General features: G+C 42.3%; 1 protein-coding gene across 1 annotated transcript in view; it reads right to left on the reverse strand.

The window, feature by feature from the left end:
* The window catches only part of LOC119009549 (carbohydrate sulfotransferase 15-like), a 40,741-nt gene extending 33,412 nt beyond the window's left edge, over positions 1–7,329 (reverse strand). The window contains exon 1 of the mRNA XM_037080925.1: positions 7,055–7,329. The gene's annotated coding sequence lies outside the window, so the exon portion shown is untranslated. The remainder of the gene's footprint in view (positions 1–7,054) is intronic.
* Between the last annotated feature and the right edge of the window lie 8,847 nt (positions 7,330–16,176).

Below are 16,176 nucleotides of genomic sequence, written 5' to 3' on the forward strand. Positions count from 1 at the left end.
CCACAACAGCCTCGAGCCTTAACTTTTACAACATTTTTCAACCATTCAAATGCTGATAATGAAGAGATAAGACCAGTGGTGGATTTAGCAAACAGGGACATTTGCATAATTGTAAACACACAGGTTTTCTTTTTCTCTGCATATCCCCACAACACACAGTCCCATAAATCAAACCACTCACTGCAAAAAAAAAAAGGGGGTCGCTCTCATTTGCCAGGCTCTCATCTATACAGCACAACTGGGTACAGATGGTGAGGGAAATAAAAGCCAGTTTAGTTTCCCATGCGTCATTAATACAAGCAATGACCCCCAACTTGGCAGCGGGCGCACAGCAACTCTGGGATGCCAGATTTACCTTCTTACTCAGCATCTCAAAGTCCCAGCACGATGGCCACACTTCACACAGTCTCTCATGTTACTGCGGAAAAGTGTCCTACAGATATGTTAATAACGTACACGTGTGAATACATCACGTTCTTATATTTTTCTTATGTCTCCATTTCTTTTTATTTTCACACCTCATTAAGGATTCAGCACCCAGTTTCAAGCGCTAGTTGTGAGTTGAACGTGTTTTGTGTAACATTTCACATGTCACACGTTGCAATTATCACTTTATATACATTAGGAAAATGTGTTTTTCCACATGCGATCATTTTGTCACGTCTAAGCACCGTTCTTACGCGTGACTTCACGCGGTGAGACAAAGCGTCGCTCTGCGGAGTTGGAAATTCAACACATTTGCGTCTGAAAATCAACGCACCGTATGGGCTGTGAATTTACAGACATTTTTTTTTCATATTTAGCATTTTAAAAGGTTGTATCTGACCTATAAACGTCTCAAGTGCTGCATGTGTCACTGACCTTACAGCCTATGAAAAGACAGAACACAACCCAGAGAGAGAATAAAGCATGCAAGATGCCGCCACGCTTCCCCTTGTTTACTACAGCCAATAACACTGGATGGAAAAAAAAAACAAACCCTCTATGCAAGTCATTTAAGAGATAAAGCAGATTAATGGCTGTCAGCATGTTAGCTTAATCACAGGAGGCCCATCAGTCACAGTGACAAATAGCCTCGGACCGCCGCTTCAGACAGACAGCATCTTCTAGAGTGGTTGCTCCTCCGCGGCCACATAAATCCTGTCCGGTGATCCACTGCTCTCATCAGGAATACATAACATAACTTCATCGGAGGATCCATCCATCAACGGGGCTCCCGCATGCGCCATCATTTTCAAAGTCCAACTCCTGCTCTCGAGCACAGCTGGAAAGCAGCCGGATGCCGTCTCCATGCAGAGATCATTCAGTCTGAAACTAGAGCCTGCTGTCACTTAGACACGAGCTCACAGAAACAGCAGTCTATCTGCCCATGAAACATTTATGCAACAAAGGGGTTACTGGCGGCAGGCGTGAAGCTAAAGACGGCATCTTTAAGGGCTGACTTGTTTTGATAGGCTGTTGAATGGCCTTAGTTTTTAATTTTTAAATAGACACCGAACAAAACAGCATCTGACAGTCGGTTTGTTTATGTTGATGCAAAAACTCCGTCTGCATACTGATGATGCGAATGTACGTGTCCACTATGGCAGCTTGAGGATGGGTTGAGTTTGTTTAACCATCAACACTGCACATCCATGAATAGTGTAGAAAATTATTCAGCTTGTAGCAATACATAACATAAGAAGCAGCAAATCCTTGCACTGGAAAAACTTGAACCAATGACTCCACAGCATCTTTGGTTGATAATGACTTATAACCAACTATAAACCCACCATGACGTCACTGACTGGTTTGTGGATAACCAGCCTCGAGTTTGTCATTACAGCCACTGACATCTTGTTTTTTTTGGAGCCGAAGTTCTTATTTGGATGAGAGGGTAAAGCCGGGACTGGAAATCCTGATGGATCTGACTGTAAACCTGAGGAAACCATGGTAGCGACTTGACAATCATACAGTAGTTGCGCCCTAAGGCATACACTGTTTCATAGTCTATTTTACTTTTGAAGGGGATTGGGACCATGAAGTCATCGGGAAACTGTTTACTGAGGTAATGAATAAGAGTGAGAAGTATGGGAACTTTCTCATAAGCTTCAATATTCAGTCTGACTTGAAACCACTGGAATTGCCTTTATAGAAACAATACAGAATCAACTTTTTGGCCCTAGAAGAGCCATCCATGGTTTATACAGTCAGTGATTATAATGCTAAATTGGTAATCTAAAATTGGTGTCTGATTCTGTTGATTATTTGACTAATGGTTTCAGCACTAATCGATGGTGTGGTCTGGTGTGACTAAAACGACAAAGCGCCATAAAGTACAACACATCCTCAGGCCAGATGACAGAATAGTTTTTTTTTTGCCAATGACTACTGAAACAACATGTATGACACATACTCATAGAACTTGAGTTAAATTGAGTAACGACTATTTTGTGTTGTGAAAGGGTCGCAGTTTGGTTTAGGGAGCAAAAGTACTTGGTTTGATATAGGAAAGGATAATAGTTTGGGTAAGGGTTAGTTAGGGTTTAGTATGTTTGATTTGTATCCAGCTAAATTACCTGCCTTCCTCCGTTGCATCCATCATAATTACTGTGGCAACTACAGGTTTCCCCTGAAAAATATGGATTGTAGAAAGCATCTTGCACAAATGTCATGTACAGCAATTTTTTTTATTGCTGGATTTTAGATCCAAAATGTGGTAGATAAGAAGAAAAAGGCAGATCATGACCCATCATGTGTTAATGTTCTCTGAACACAAATGGGTTGGAGCTCCATATGGACAGTCTGCGTGCCCTGTGCCCCAGAGGAGCCCTATCGAGCTGCACACAGCAGCCCCCGGTGCACACTTGACACTTAGCTTCCTGCAGCAGTGACCGAAATAAAAGACCCCTAAAAGAGAGGTCAAATGCTTCATTTGAGAAACACAGAGAGTTGCTTCAGGCTCCCAGACTGAAAAAAGGAAATGTATCCCAAAAGAAAGATGGAAGAAAAAAAAAAGGTGTCAGAGTTATCAGAGCAGGGCCAGAATGTGTGAGTCACTGGGAAAACGAAGGGACTGTGTGGTATCTAAAAGACCGGTCAGAGGTTTCTGGGATGAGACAACGAGGCGCGGGGACAGACAGTTGCCCCCGCCTGATGCAAAATGTCCCAGACAACGCTGTGTTCCCACAATAGACGAAGTGGAGCAAAAAACAAAGTTGGCAGCAAGTCTGACCACGCAGCACAAATTATCATTGCCTCTGATTTCTAGTTAATGTTGATGAATCATAACAACAGCCACAGCCTTGACAAACCATGAATATGAAGATTTATGGATGCCAATAAAGACGGCGGCCTCCTTTCTGAAAATTAAATCTGTTTGAATAAACAAAGAGCACCAGTTTGTTAACTCCGTGTGGCATTAAACGCAGGACGGCAGAACAATTCACATGAAAGTCTTCATTCGGACCCAATTGTCTGGGTTAATAAAAAGCCGCTCCGCTGCACAAATATCCACCGTGCATGTTGTACAAATCACACAAAGACGATCCTGTACTAACATGGGGACTGATGTTTAAAGAAGAAAATCTGCTTTGAGGAAACACTTGTTTCATCTCCTGACTCATGCAAATCCGGCCTGTGGTTCCATATTTGTCTCCAAACACGAGGATGTGTTTTATCACTGTCGGCCTCTAATGACCTTAAATCCATGAATCTGAAAAGGGCAGCAGTCCTGCGCAATGTTTGCTGCCAAACTCTCCCCACTTTTCATGATGAATTGGCCTTAAAAGGGCCATTTGAATTGAGTTCCCCGAGATCCCTTCAGCCAACTCCCTTCCCATGAGAAATCCCAAAGAAAGATCTCAATAACAAAGGCATTCCCTCTTTGTCTGCACTGCAATAATTAGGAGTCTACAGCTGGTCTATTACGAGGAAAGCACTATCGCTTGAATTTCTAATGAAAACCTTTGATGGAAAAATTCCTCCTAAAAGCTTCACTTCCTGCTGTGATCGCATTTACATGTAATCAAAGTCTGCTTGAAACGGCGTAACATCCAGTTTTTTTTTTCCCCATAATTGATTAATCGCAGCATAAATATTGTTCATTCATAACTCAGTCTCTCCGTGCGCGAGGCGGCTGCTCCACATGCAGATGAGACGACGCGTGGCAGCGTGAGTCATTGTTTATATACATTAAAGTTCTTTTTAAATGAATACTTCATTGGGCTGCTACAAAAAGAATCTCCCTCTAAATCAACAGCGATTGGCCAGAAATATCACGGCCCGACTTCTGCCGGACGGAGCGATTCATCAAAGTATCTCAGTCACTTCATGGAAAAGCCGCGGCGAAGGGAGATGAAATGAGCTCCAACAAAACAGAGTGCCTGCTAGGGGCCACGCGCGCTACACCCCGCCGTGGCATTTAAATCATTCTAATCATCCATCCCACTCGCTGTATAATAATATATTGCAGCCAGAAAAGAGAATCCCCACCACATTTACGACGCCTACGTCTCCGCTTCCCACAGAGGCTTTGTGTCAACTAGTAAGTACACGGCTACACGCTCCCAACAAGATACACACACAAACACACAGTGTACAGCCATGCCACGGAAACATTATACATGTGATGTGCTTTGAAACTGTGAGGGCTCGTCAAGGTTGCAAGTAATTATCATGTTCATTGTTTTTCTAGATCAATTATTGTTTTGGTCTGTGAAACGTCAGCAAAGAGACTGAAAAATGGCAGTCTTAAGCTCTCACAGCCGAGTGATGTCTTTTAAATGTGCTTGATTTGTCGAAGCGACACGTGAAGCCACGCCTGCAGTGCTTCAAATGGCCACTTGAGGCTTGTTCCAAAAGAGAGTCAAACCTTGTGAGACCCCATGTGAAAATGTCCAACTTTTAAACAAGAATAAACACGTTTACAGCCTGGAACAAAAAAAATGGTCTCTATGGCTTTCCCATGAATATCTATACAGCTCACTCATTTAAACTATAATTAATATCATGGCAGCTAACTAGGCTACTCCTGAGCTAATCTGAATCACTGGAGACATGATTGTGGCATCGGTGCTTGTTTGTGGATTATCCATGCAAATATCAGCCTGCTGTATGGTTAACTGCACTGACAGACGGGAGGGGAGGGACAGACGCTGGTGTTTTTGGATTAAGGAGTGACGTCTTTAGTGGCTGGAGATGGAGGAGATAGATGTGGGCAGAACCTGGAGCTAGTGGAAGAATAAACCCCTCAGAGTTGAGGACAACACAGACCTTGAACACTGAGTCATTCTGTCTGTTTGGGGCGAACAATGCCGCAGACAAACTTGCGTGAATAACGTCAGGTGATTTGCTTTATCTAGTTGGTTTGTCCTAGCTAGCCTAGTAGCCTCCTGTCTTTCAGTGTCCAGGCTTCCCTCAGCTCCAACCATGCTCCACCTGTTTGTCCGTTCTTGATTAACCGAAAGCAGCCTAGATAGAAGGCTGCAGCGACACATTTGGGGGGTGACGGGTGACGTTTATCGCCAATCGTTTTGTCCAATTAACAGTCCCAGTCCCGTTCAGTTAGTGTTCAGTTACATCACATCACATTTAAGAAGCTAGAACCGTTGAATTATTCTGCTTTTTCTGCTTGACAAATGACTTGGGAGTTGAAATTGTTGATTCATTTTCTCTCACCTGAAAACTCATTAAACTTTTGCATTTCCATCTTGTTTCGCCTGCCACCGTTCTTCCCATTTCACTTCACCTCCTGTTTTGAAAAACTCTGTGCTGGAAAGCAGCTACCATGTTTCCTAATTGAATGCTCTGGCACAGTAATTAAAACCCTTGTGTTAACTCTGCACATTAACTTGAACTCGAAAGCAATGAGGGGGAAGAGGGAGGAGGTTAAAGTGATGGGACGCACCACCCGGAGGGGCATGTCTGAACCATTAACCAACAACTTATCGGGGCTCACGTGAACCCATATTACAGCAGCGTACATGCACAGTGGATGCTTATGTCTTGCCATGCAGAAAAAGAGAGAGAGAGAGAGAGAGAGAGAGCCCTGATGTGAAAAAAACTTAAGGATGCTGTGGTGTGGGAACTGTTGGATGCTTAATTAGGAGACACTTTGATGGCTCCTGGAGATCCTGAGCATTCAAATCTTCATAACATTTCATGGTCTGAACTGTAAGATTGCATCTCTGGGCACAATTTTCTAAAAACTGTTCCAAAAAAAAAAAAAATCAAGCAAAGCAGAATATTTTAACAGAACACATGGGGTTCAGCCTCATGTTTGCCCCCCTCCCAAGCAGTGTGTGCTGTCTCAGGTAGTGTAGGACAAAGGGAAGACAGGACCACTCCGTCTGTCCCTCCCCACCATCACCACCACCACCACCACCACCACCAACTCCCCTGAGGCTTCCCCTGCTCTCATTGGTCAGCGGGAAATCCTTTTGTTTTGGGCTCTCACGGCCGGAGAGCGTAACATCTCATGAATGGAAACCCACAATCACAAAGAGAAAAAAAAAACGTGGCAAAATATCTGATTCTGGCTGTTTTTAGAATGAAATCTGAACAAGTGACGGCGACGTGATTGGATATCTCCTCCCCGATATCTATCTATTGATTGATTTTTAAAAAAAAAAAAAAAAAAAGAAAGAAAGAAAATCTGCCTTGATATTTCCTCCACGATCCGTGCAGTTCAACTCCACAAGCAGCGAAAAGAAACCGAAGAAAACTGAGTGAACTCTGGGGTTAGATTAGAATACATAGTGACCCATTCATTCTCTACGGGGGCAGCGGGCGCCTCTCCAGCCCTGAAAGGAGCCCGTTATATTGGCGATGTCTCAGCTTTTATACGGGACGCGCGCACACACACAGTCAAATTTTTTTTTAAAAAAAGCAAAAAAAAAAAACTTTTCCATTTCTGCAACCTCTCGTTTTAAGTGTGCGTAATAACCGAGGGCATGAACTTCTGCAGCAAAAACAGAAAAAATGGAGGGGGAAATTGGATGCACTCACGGAAATCAGGCTGGGGAAATAATCATAATATTAATCATAATAAAATAAAATAAAATGAACAACCTACCATGAGTTTCTTCTCACAGCCTGCAGCGCTCACACAACCACCCGGATCAAACTACTTCTTCTCACCGCCGGCTCGCGTATTTCCATTCCGGTCGCCGGTCACGGGATTAATGGCATTTGTAAGTCCGCGTAATAATAATGATTTCTTCCGCTGCTCAGCCGCCGGTTACATGCGAACAAGTTGTGGAGAGTCTCCTCCGCTCGCTGTGACAGCCTCCCTCTCTCTCTTTCTCCTCTGTTTCTCTTTCACACCGGCTCCTCGATAAGAACGGTGGGAGTCAGACTCTCTCTCTCTCTCTCTCTCTCTCTCTCTCTCTCTCTCTCTCTCTCTCTCTCTCTCTCTCTCTCTCTAATGGTGCGGTGGTAGAAGGGTGAGGGTTGAGGGCGAGCAGAAAGGGGGAGGAGGGAGAGCAGGGGTCCCCCCATGAGAGGAGCTGAGATCTGTGTATAAACAGGAATTAACTACCTCTACTTTAATATAACGGGAATAAACATAAAATGCACATATGAAGGGTCAGTTCACACTAAACACATTTTACTGTAAATTAGGTCTATGAGCGTCATAATTGTGCAAATATTTGTTAAAAGAACACAAGTTGATCCCCTTAATCTGTATACAAATAGGAAAACTCCCTCTACTTTAATATAATGGGAATACACATCATTAAATACACATTCAAAGGGTGATTTCACACAAAAAACTCACTTTCTCACCATGAATTTGGTTAATGAGTCTGAGAGTTGTGCAAATAGTTCTTCAAATACGATCAATTATTCCCTTAACCTGTATACAACAGGAACAAACTACCCCTACTTGAGTTAAATTGGTTTACATCTCGTAAAATTGACATTTAAAGGACCAGTTCACGCAAAAAAAGAATCTACTACTACTACTGTACTGTAAATGTATATAAGCCTGAGAGTCACGCACATAGTTGTTTAAAGAAGAGAGGCCCCTCCTCCTCATCTGTGTGTACACAGGAATGATCTACCTCTGCTTGAAATGTATGTAAATAAACATCATAAAATGCACATTTAAAGGGTCAGTTCACACAAAAACTAATCACCTTACTAGAAATTAGGTATATAAGACTGAGAGTTGTGCAAATACTTGTTTAAAGAAGCTAATTTCCTTAATCTGTGTACAAACAGGAACAAACTACCCCTACTTGAGTTTAAATGGAATACATCTCATAAAATGGACTTTTAAAGGATCAGTTTGTGCAAAAATGCAACATTCTTACTTTAAATGCATGTATTTCTATCATATTGAGTCATTGTTACTGTAATGTAATATGATGAGAATTGTAGGCGTGACTGAAATACATAAAGTAGATGTTTTTGTGTAGCTGTCTGTCACCATGGACTACTGTGCATTTTTCCCCCCAGTAGAAGGTCCAATATGGGGCAAAGCAGAAGGGATGAGACTTCACTTCTCTCTTTGGGTTTTTCAGGCATCGGTATCAGATTTCTGACTCCAGCCCAAATTCAAAGGAAGTAAATGAAATTTCATTTTTTCTGGCGCTTGCAGCATGCCTATTTAAAGCTTACATTAGCTGAATTCAAAAGGACGTCCCAGTGGCCTCCTGTTTGAGGCTCATGCTACAGAGCTGCCAGCGCTGGATTCCTGCCTGAGCCTTTTTTGTTGCATGTCATATCCATCTAATTAAAAAACTGATAGACTATTACTTTAATAGAAAGTACTTGCATGATTTTCTTATATATAGTTTTGACAACATCCTTTAAACATATATGCAAGAGTATCTCCACCTACCAACCCTTATATAAAGAGAGATTACAGAGAATTGGTATTAGTTACATAACATACTGTACATATGTTAATTTGGTTAAAGACTGCTGTAATCCCGAGAAACTGTTCATAATGGATTATTTAGAGTAATCTGTATCTGTAGAGACAAGTTACTATTCAGTTTTAAGCCTCATGTGACCATGACTTTCTTGTTGCCATCAAATCCCATAAAAAGACCAAAAGCGATGTTGTGTTAATCTGTCGCCCAATACGTCACAGGCCACAAATATATATTTTCATTTAAAACAAAAAATAAAAACTTAAAGAGCCACTATGTTGTTTTTGAGAAGAAATTCAAACTCATTTTTTTAGTATTTCGAAAATGAATGAGATACAAATACAAACTCAGAAATATAAAAGTGAATAAGTGAATAAACAAGCTGATCTCAGAGTAAAATAAGGTCCCCAGAACACTGTTTGAAGCTAGAAAAGTGGCAGGGTCCGCCACATATAAACACAGTAAAACATTATGAAGTACTGTTGTCCTTTAAGGTCGGTTTGTTTATTCAGTCATGAAAACAAAAAAAAAAAGTTTGTTTATTTAGTTTGTTTAGGCACAAAGAAATCAGTCATGAAGATCTTTCTCTTTTGATTTAAATTTCTTCCTCCAAACTACAGCACGCACCTTTCAAATAATTTCCCGCAGAGACATAAATCAGGAATTACAGTCTTTGGCTGCCCATGTAATGCTGCTGGTAGAATCATTTCTTTTCTTTTGGCTTCGGTCTCTTTATAGGATTTATTGACTGTAAGGAAAATCACAACAGTGAGACTAGAGTAATACCAGCGTTATCCTTTAATGTTGTTTTCCAAAGCTTTAAAAGCACCACAAACACTCCATTTATGTTTACTGCGCTTTGGTTTGAGGCAGAGATCTCAAAGACAGATACCTCAAAACAAGTCAAACCCAAACTATCCAACAGAAAATGGGAAAAAAAAACAAACATTTCTAATCTTTCTTTCTGCTTTAATTTGGGTGGACTGGCCCTTTAAGCTCAGCCTCAGCTCCTGCACTAAATGCACCAGGGATCTCTGGAGGAACTAAATAAATATAAAAACACCATAAACCTATTATTGCCCCAGTCTCTATAGGACCGTCACTGCATTATTGTGGCACTCGCGCTCCCCTCAGAGAGTATATAGAGGGGTCTGGTGGAGTGGGGGGGTGGTGAGCGTGGGGGAGGGGACAGAGACCAGCAAGACAGCTGCTGCTCACTGGCTGGTTATTCAGACCATTAAGGCAAAGACGGATTTGTAGGAGGAGTTCACGTTACGTCTGTGTGCTTGATAGGTTTCCTTTTGCTCTGCTGTAACCTTGCGGTGAGTTAGTGGCATCTGCAATAACAAACCTGCCAGAGCTCAATATTAGAAAATTTAGACAATAACAAGGTGTTTGCCTCCCAGACAAAGACATATCACAGAACGCAGCGCAATTACCAGGGCAAGCAAAAAGGCCAATAATTTTGCACTGTGTGTGTTTACCCCCGACTCTTCTATGATAAAGTCCAGCGGTGTGGGGGGGTGAAACAGATGCATGTGGACCCAGAGATGATTCATCATGACACATCTGGACGATTCACCAGCTCCACAAATTGGGAGCTTGACCGCAGTGTGGTGGCGTGAGGTGGTTTCAGTAAAGAGAGGCCTGCTCGGCTGGGAGATATGTTGTCTCATATCACGTTTCAGTGATGCCACCGCGGGTGCTGTCACTGAGTCAGTCATCATCATCATCATTATCATCATCATCATCATCATCATCAGCATCACCATCATCATAAGCATAGAAATGACAACCATTAAGCCTTCAGATGCCGTTTTACACATGCAAGTTCAAAAAGCCTCCAACATCTATATTTTCCAGTATGCGGCCTGTGCTTTGGTTTATTGCAATAAACAACTTGCCCGAGGGAGATTATGGATTTTTCAAGAATTTCATCTTCTCACAATGTGTATTTGTGTGTCTGCCTGCTGTATAGTGGGTTGTTCCAATACCGATATGAGTATAGGAAATGCCTCCAATACTGACGGAAAAGCCAGTGAGTACACACGATTATAAACCAATCTAATACCACATAATTTATTTATTAGGAACTGGATCCTGCTGTCCAATGCACCTTAATGCACACTAAACAGATTTTACTATTGCACAGGTAGCCAATATCCATAAACTGCAAGCGACTTATGAGCTCCAAGGCCATCCATCATATTCATATGACAGTTGTCCAGTCCAAAGCACAATCAGACAGACCAACCTCAAAGCTTTGCAGGAACTTAAATACCGAAAAAGACCAGGAGTCCTGACTATCATGGACTTTTCTCCACAGTCACTTGACCCTGACCACGTTGAATATTTATAAGGACAGTTCAAGACTGAATCCGCACCACATGAAACCTTGTGGGAGACTGTCAAATCGTGCTGGGATAACATGAGCCATCAGGTTTTTCAGTTGGAGTGCAAGCTGTCATTAATGGAGTGAAAAACTAGATATTCTGAATTTAATGTGCAGTTGTCAAAGATTTAAAGGAGACATCCAGTTTTTTTTTTCCTTTCTTGCTGTGTGTTATATACTGTAGGCTCGTGCGCATGTTAAAGGATGAAAGTTAAAAAGACCACACCAACGGGAACGCCTCTCAACTTAGCAGTAGCTCCGCCTTTAATTCCGTAACTTTATGACATCACTCTACATCACCATACCTAACATTTGCATAATGAAAAATCTGCAAATTACGCTGATAATCATGGTAGAAATGAGGCAAACCGCAAGCTGATTTGAAAACAAAAAAACAAAAAAACAGAGCCAGCTGGAAACATGGTGAGCGCTGCTGGCTCAGGTGTGTGTGAGATCAGAAGAGAGGGAGGCGGGCCTTAAAGAGACAGGAGCTAAAACAGAGCATCTCAGACAAAGCAGGGGATAAAGTGTTGCAGTATGAGGAAACAGATCAATTCTTTGAGCGTTTAAGCATGTAAACCTATCCTAGACGTAACCACAGATGAAATTATGAGCCTCATAATAAGAATTATGTGTCCTTCACCTTTAAATTGTTAAGATGATCATTTGTAATGATCAGTAACGAGTATTACATTCAAAGCAAATGCAAAATAGAAGTATCTTGTCTACTTGTCTAAGACTTTTGGACTTGTTTTCTTAAAAGCACTGGTATGTAATTGGTTCTCAGTATCAGCCAGTTCCCAGTTGGCTTATCAGATTTGTTATCAGGAAGTATTTATCCTCAAAGCCTCTGCTGGCAACAGCAGCAGGAATGATTATGATGATGATGATGATGATGGTGGTGGTGGTGATGAAGTGATTGCTAAATGACTGGTTGTCTCCTCAGCAAGTCGTTCATAGCACAAGTCACTGCCTGCAGCGTTCCCCACGTCTGCAGCCAGACATGCCTGTGAGCAACAAGCCCTTCTCTATCTTTCTACAAAAGCCCCATGGAAATAACACAAAAAAGGCGACACATACCAAAAAGGTCTCATTCGTTTTTATCCCTCTGTGTTCTGAGCTTAGAAAAGTGCATACCTGCCTTTGTTTTGTTTTGTCTCCTTTCATCACACACATTAGGAAGGGCGAATGGAGTAAATATGTGAGTTCCTGTGGGAGGGGGGGTCTTGTTCCCGAGGTCCTCGGGTCAGTTTTTTTCAACCTTCCAGCCAATTTCCACTGAAGTGAATTACTTAGATATTGGGAACCAGAACCTCAGGTAATTCAGTTCGGTGGCGGCATTCAGTCACTCATTTCGTCACACACGTTTCTGGCATCGCTCTTCTCAGAAACGGCAGAAAGATCAAAGTGCTGATATTTTGACAGCAGGCTTGAAATTTCTTTACTCGAGCATCACTGTAACTATCAAATCAGTGTCACTGCGGCACAGCGGTGGTGGCCGGCGAATCCAATTCACAGCGTGGCGGTTTCCGCCGCTGCACTACTGGATTTGTAAGCACTACCAGATTTGATCAAAGAGCCACAAGATATTCTATGATGTTTGGTTGTCCTCACTTTCATATGTCCTTGTAATTGGAGTTTACAAGAAATCAAGTCCAAAAGCTTCTGAGTCAAGACTGATTCTGTAGTGTCAGGCTGATTCCCTGTCATAAACTGATTTGCATTGATGAGAGCAATATTCATCTGTGGATTTGCCATTTTTTAGTTAATGTGTCACCTGGGTTGGGAGGAAACTGTATCCACCCTGATTTAAATCACAAGAAAGGAAACCACAGAGATTCTGAGTAGAGCAGGACCCCCCGCGGTTCTTCCGTTAAGGAAGATTTTTTTATGAACAGCGCACTGCAGTCTGCTCCGAAACAGTCAAATTGAGATTTTTTTTTCGATTCTGCACAATGGGAAGAGTTTAAAATGTTGCAGAGATCCCCAGCAGGACAGTCAAATGAGATTAGAAATGATAGCTTTCACACGTTCCTGTTAGCGGAGTCGGGCTGGAAACGACATCTGATAAAATCATGTCGGGGATTTCTAAGGAAGGAGCGAGGCTGGCCTCATGCTGGAGTGTTTAGCTGTTTCCAGTGAGTGCAATATGTTTCCAATACTTGCGGTCATGAGAACATGAGAAGGGGCTGAAATGTCTTCGTTTTGTCCTCCGAGCAAAATGCGTTTGTTGCTAAGTCTGGTTTGAACTCCCAGGAGCTCAGGCAGCTGCTCTTGTGTAGTTCTTTCCAGCATTACTCATCTCTTTTATTCCATGTTGTGTATGTGTGTGTGCGAGCGTCATCCTGTGTGTGTGTGTGTGTGTGTGTGTGTGTGTGTGTGTGTGTGTCAGTGTCAAGGCTGAACGGTGATTACTGCCTAACCCCTAATGATGTTTGCACAAGCAATTCAGCACCAACAGAGGGGCTGAACAAAGCTCATACGGTGTAATTTGAGAGAGAGGAAAACAGCTTTCTGAACAAAAAGACACTGATTACGATCAGAATATCATAGAATATGGTGGTTGGTAGTCTTAGTTTCACACGATACTAAGCATACTCAAGTGAAAACCGTACTTTAAAGGGAGAGATCACCTGAAAATCCAACAAACATATTTTTCCTCTTACCTGTAGTGGTATTTATCGATTTTCTTTTTTTTTTTTTTTTTTTGCTGTGAGTTGCCAAATTTTGCAGATATCGACCGCAGAGATACTAAACTAGACAGCACTCAGCTTGACGCACTCTAAGCACCGAGCAAACGTGTTTGGAAAAACTCGACAGTAATGTCGCTCTTCAGAGACATCGTGACCCAGTTGGTCCGAGACAGTCCGCAGACCTTGTTGTGAGCAATTTTTGCGTGAGAACTACTTTTTTCGACCAAACTGTGCCTGCCAGCCGAATCACCGCGCAAGAGGCAAGCAAGCATCTACTCATCTCTACTCCATCTCCAAAGTATGTAGGTTATTTCTGAAGGACAGAGCCGACTTAAGTCTGTATTTTTCTTGTTGTCAGCAAATCTCCGGAATATTTCCAAACCATCAATGTGTTAATCCGTTTTTTCCCAATATTGCAGCGCACAGCCTGGAGACCATTTATTCCTACTTGAGAAGAAAGACACAAATAACATACTGGATTTGTTTTCCCCTTCAGCATCCGCCACTGCAGTACAATACCTACTGGCAGAAACTAAAATAGTCCTAATGTGGATATGTTGAGGCACGAGCGGCACTAAAGGTCGGTGGAAGAGTATGATCTTGCAGGAGTTTTTAAAGAGGACAAAAGTGACATAAAGCTCAACATAAGTCGACTTACTGCATTAACATTTCATCAAAATCGCAAATTGTCTATATCATTAATGTGCTACTGCAGCAACCTAAATAAATCACCTCAAGTGACAGAACTCATGGCAGGGAGTCTACAAGATCATTTAACCAGACCGCTGTGGTCTGCTCATCGTCTCTGCTCGAGGCTGAACTGCTTCAGGCTACATTCGCTCTTACAACATCCAAATTTTTCAGCGGAACTGTTTGCGGTCAGGTTGGAATGTGGTGAGTTTATGCCCCCAGGCTTTTATAAGGAAGGAGCATGTATGGCACGAAAAAGAAGACGTCTATGATTCTGCAGCTGACGTTTTGAACATTTTTCTTTTTTTGTGCTAAATCAGTGGAGTACTCTAAACCAAAGGGCTTTCGTTAGCTTAACCTCTCTATAAGTAGAACTTATTTATGCAAACGATAGACCCACAGTTCAACTCCACCACCTTTTATAAAAACACATTGATGGAGTATTTGCACTTCAACATAGCAGTTACAGTGAATTTTGCTCGATTTAGCAATTCAGCAAAACAAAATTGGGAGCACATAAATCAGAGATGTGCACGGGACTTTAGTCGGCATGAGCCACGGTTTCGATGTCTTGTAACTTTTACATGACTCCGACATGGAAGTTGAAGACTCGCGACCTCGACTTGAGGCATGATGACCGGAATGAACTGTCTTCAGTTCAGTTTGTCTTTACATTTTCTGAACTCTATGAGGCTGACTTGGTAGAAGAGGCATTGCCTTCACACAGATCTTACATGAACTCATCACTTTTTCACGTCTGGTTTGATACGGATGAACATCATTGGAATAAATTATGCAAAATGTCCCTATGGCATGACACGGAGCAAGCTATATTTACCACAGCCGATGCACGCTCGTCGCAGGCTACAGGGGTTTCTCTAAGTTCAGACGATGAAAGTTGATGTGTGTCCTTTGCGCAGATCAAAAGGGAAGACATTATTGTGTGTGTTAATACCCTGTAATCTCTCAGAGATGTTTGACTCAACAATCAGAGGGAGACATCAGTACCTGACTCCGCCGAGAACAGTGCTGCCTCAGCACCTCGGCAAACAGGGACTTTCGATCGAAGCTGCCACGCTCCATCGTCTTCGTCATACCTCTCCGTGCTCAGGAGGCTGCTCCTCTCACATCAGCGGATGAATAGAAAAGTTGAGCATTTCTGTTGCAATACTCAATAGGATCAATAAAGTGTGTCACACTCAGACCAAGCTGAGCTCAAAGACTTATTGGAGGGAAACCGGAGGAGGTTTTTTTTTCCCCCTTGAAATACACATTTGATTTATGACGGCCTGCTTGTGATTGTAGCTGCAGCTTGTGATTGTGAGAGAATATATCTTTTTATTTTTTCCTGAAGAGGTCCTGTCTCTGGAGAAAGCCAATTGAGCTGATCCCTGTAGTGCTGGAGAGGATGCCATACATCAGCGGATCAGGCAGGGTCAACAACCTTTTTTCCCCATAACAGTAAACATACAGTTTCCAGAAATCCATATGTGTATATATATACACACATTCCCTACGGGTCATACAACACAAGCTAGTA

This window comes from Acanthopagrus latus, chromosome 20 (assembly GCF_904848185.1).
Source record: "Acanthopagrus latus isolate v.2019 chromosome 20, fAcaLat1.1, whole genome shotgun sequence".
NCBI classification, from domain to species: domain Eukaryota; kingdom Metazoa; phylum Chordata; class Actinopteri; order Spariformes; family Sparidae; genus Acanthopagrus; species Acanthopagrus latus.